The sequence below is a fragment of the Euphorbia lathyris genome, chromosome 8, assembly GCF_963576675.1.
Source record: "Euphorbia lathyris chromosome 8, ddEupLath1.1, whole genome shotgun sequence".
NCBI lineage: Eukaryota > Viridiplantae > Streptophyta > Magnoliopsida > Malpighiales > Euphorbiaceae > Euphorbia > Euphorbia lathyris.
The window spans coordinates 87,458,512-87,462,790 of record NC_088917.1 but is presented as its reverse complement, the minus strand read 5'-3'; the positions used below and the strand labels follow the sequence as shown (position 1 = coordinate 87,462,790).

Sequence of the window (4,279 nt, the reverse complement as noted above, 5' to 3'; positions counted from 1 at the left end):
GCCTGACAGATGCTGATGTCGGTGCGGTGCCAGGATCTCACTCATCAGACGAGTGTCGGTTTTTGGTCCGGTGTTCTCAGGGTTCCTCTCATTGTTCCGTTCATTGTCATTCATCTTGATAGGCTTGATAGGCTCGATGATCTCGTCTTGCTTCAGCTTTTCGATCTGTTTGCTCCTACGAAGAGTACGTTCAAGTTCAGGGTTAAGAGGGACAACCGGTATTTTCGCTGATCTCGTAGGCATACGCTGAGAAAAGATAAATACAGAAATAAATGAAAGCTGAAGGGAAATCACACAAATTATACAGTTTTGTACAAGTATAAGAACAGCATAGATAAACACATACAAACATGTACAGATGATTTGATAACTATAAGTTCGTACAAACGAATACAAACAAACGTAAGTATAAACATGGATGGTTATCGTAAACGAGTATGTATAAGTATGTGTATATAAACAAGTATAAGTGGTGTAGATATTAAATAAAAAGAATTATGATTATGAACAAGTATATATGATATTAACAAAGGATATATTCACAAAGAATGCCTAAACTAACAAGTCGACCTTTGGTTCGATATTGCAGAAGAAATAAATCCCCGACAATGGCGCCAAAAACTTGATGCGAATTCTCGCGAATCCTCACTAAGGGATAAGTGTACCCCGTCGTTATCAAGTAATAAAATTCTGGTTTAAGTCTAGGTTATCGTCCACAGGATTTATTTCTGCAAATACCGAGCTACTCGGTCTCGAATGTTATCTAGGCTTAGGGGGGTTTTGAGTTGGTTTTGTTTATATTAGTCTACTCCTAGGTTGAATTACTCTAATCCTAGCTAAGTTATCTAATTCTAACTAAATTATCTAAATCTATCTAAATTACTCTACCCCTAGTTGATCTTTTACCAATGTAATTAACTGAATGAATATGAAGGGATACGATGATAACAATGATAGAATGTTTAAGCAATTGAATTGAAACTAAGTCGCTAATTGTCCAAGGCGATTAACCCGACCTATCCTCCTAAAGTCCCTAGTTCGTGATTCCCTTTTAAGGTCGAAACTAGCTCTAAGGCTTAGTAATTTGGGCTTAATCTTCTATAGGGTCGTCAATCCTATAGGCACTGACTAGGTCAGATTCAGCTCGCAATATGTGCCAACCTAATTTTGGGATTATCAAATGAGTTAAACCAATCAGACAAAGCGTAAGACAAAGATTGAAATATCAAAACAATTGAATGAACAAAATCTATATTATATATCAAAGATGAATGTATTGTCACGAAGTTACAATAAACCTAGAATTCATAGCATGTATCAGAGGCTAGACAGAATATAAAAGAAGAAAAATCCCTTTTAGGGAACCTGTCTACCAATGCAGGCGTCTTTCTAGGGTTTAAAGATGGAGCTTGAGTAATCCTCGGTGACGGAGCTTCGGAGGCGTCTTTAATGGGGTTTGGAGGGATATGGAGAAGGTGGAGAGGATTTCTCAAGATGAAAGCTAAGAAAAATTACAAAAGCAAAAGATATCTAATTTACAATTGGAAATTCCTATTTATAGACGTGTCTCGGGCCTCGTTCTGACCTATTTTCGTGTCCAAGTTGGTGTAGGAAGACGTGGGGCCGAACATGGCTTCGTGGGGGCGGAATTGGTCTTTTTGACCAATTCCCGCAGGGCTGCTCGCGCCGAGCAGGCACCTGGTGGCCTGCTCGCCGAGCAGGCCTCTGGCAGCCTGCTCGGCGAGCAGAAATGGCCTGTGGGGCCCTGCTCGCCGAGCATTTTCGCCCGAAGCGTGCTTGAACCAAGCTCGATGAGTTATCGCGCCCTTTTTCGTCCGACTTCACACCTGCACATGCATAAAAACTCCAGAAAACATTAGTCCAAAGGCCAAATTGATCCGTCAATCGCTTATTTTGAGCAAACGCTTCGTTTGGTGCGACTTTTGACGGACCAATTGGCTTCACAAGATAACGGAATTCTAATATGCATGCTATTTCGGCCGTATTTGCCTAAATTGATCACAAAACGAGTCTAAACGACGAAAAGTAAATAGGACGTTCCCAATTTCTAACTAACTCACACAAAAGCATTTAAATGTGAGAATTGCTCGCTTATTAACCAAATTACAAAACCCGTCCTAAAACCATACCCAAAGATAGGGGTTTTTGACACCTATCATGTGTCAATTCCTACGGTTTCCAAAGCGTCACTTCCGGTAAGGCAACACCTATATGAATCCCTAAAGATAGCCCGAATGGCGTCAGAAATCGTGTTCCCCTACACAATAGTCAATTATAAGTATCAAAATAAGTAATAAACATTAACACGTATATAGAAACGGAAATTGCAAACCATATATTATAAATGCGGAAAGGATAAATGATGAATACAACCAAGCCTAGTACATAGGAAGAGTGCAAGCTAATTAGCAAGCGAAGAGGGGGGAATCGGCCCTCGAAGCTGGCCAACCGGACTCAAGGCCTTCGCTTAGGACTTGGAGGTGGAACTCTCGAGCTTGGTGATGAATGATGGAGCGGAACTTGACGAAGTGACGGGATATACAAACAAGCTCTCAAGGTGATAGAATAGAGCTATACAAAATCTGAATGTCTAAACTCTATAGCCAAGTCTAGATTGTCTAAAATAAGTGCTAGTCACTCTTATTTATACATCAAGCTAGGGGTGGAGTGGTAATTTCACAAAGTACAATCATAGAGGTACATTATTTAGTGCAGAATTCTCAGGACACGCCCTGCGTACGGGAAGAGATGCCATGTGTGTCTTGCTATACGCCCCGCGTGTTTGAGCTCTTGGCATTTTATTGCTCGAATTACCCTATGTACGCCCTGCGTATCACAAAACACGCCCTGCGTATTGATAGTTGACTTAGGGGACAATGCAGTCTGACTTTCAGGATTGGGTTAATCATTTTCTAACAGATGTCATATGCCCTGCGTGGTTGTTGACACGCCCTGCGTATGCTGAGTAGATTCCATGTGGTGGTTCAGGATTGATCAATCATTCCTGACACGCTTGTCTACACGTCCCGTGTGGATGGGAATACGCCCTGCGTGTATTGTATTCTTGTACCTGCGAAATACACTTCTCACGAGCCGAGTTAGCTTGACATTTTATTCTCTAAAATCAACTAAAAATAAAGGAAATTAACCAAAAGCTCGGTTTTTATTTTTATTTCATTATTTTATTAAAACGCATTATTTTTGTAATTAAACTTATTTATTTAGCTCGAAAATAAACCGTAAACTACGCTAAAAGATAGGGACGAAATGCGCCTATCACGAATCAACGGTTCATCTCGTACTAGGTTGAATTACCATTGCGACATTGTCATCAGTAGGGTAAAACTAACCTGTCTCACGACGGTTTAAACCCATCCCACGTTCCCTATTGGTGGGTGAACAATCCAACACTTGGTGAATTCTGCTTCACAATGATAGGAAGAGCCGACATCAAAGGATAAAAAAGCAACGTTGCTATGAACGCTTGGCTGCCACAAGCAAGTTATCCCTGTGGTAACTTTTCTGACACCTCTAGCTTCAAATTCCGAAGGTCTAAAGGATCGATAGGCCATGCTTTCACGGTTCGTATTCGTACTAGAAATCAGAATCAAACGAGCTTTTACCCTTTTGTTCCACACGAGATTTCTGTTCTCGTTGAGCTCATCTTAGGACACCTATGTTATCTTTTAACAGATGTGCCGCCCCAGCCAAACTCCCCACCTGACAATATCTTCCACTCGGATCGGCCGCCGAAGCGACCTTGGGTCCAAAAAGAGGGGCGATGCCCTGCCTCCGATTCACGGAATAAGTAAATAACATTAAAAGTAGTGGTATTTCACCGTCGCCGTTTCCGGCTCCCACTTATCCTACACCTCGTTTACTTTTGTCCCCTGTCGTCCCAGCCGACACGCAAAGACGGAGGAAGGCCCATCGACGAGCTGACACCGCGCTCCACAAATCGCCCGGTTTTTACAATAACGACGAAATTATCATCAGGTCCGTTGCAACCCCATAAGCGAAAAAGGATCAGCGAGATAGGGCCGTCTAAGAGAATTCACCGAAACAAATGCGAGCCGGCGGGTGAGCAAACAATGGCGGCAAGCTGTCCCACTGAACGAGTCGAAACGCAATCTTTGGCAATCCGCCCGAGGAACGAAATCACGAGGATTTACAACCCGTCTAATGATATCAACCCCATTGGCGAAATGCGATCGGCCTTCTCAAAACGTCGAGGTGAACGATGCGGTGTAGATGACGG

At 42.4% G+C, this 4,279-nt stretch overlaps 1 pseudogene; it reads right to left on the bottom strand.

Moving 5' to 3' along the window:
* Positions 1–3,109: 3,109 nt before the first annotated feature.
* The window catches only part of LOC136204529 (28S ribosomal RNA), a 6,031-nt pseudogene continuing 4,861 nt past the window's right edge, over positions 3,110–4,279 (bottom strand).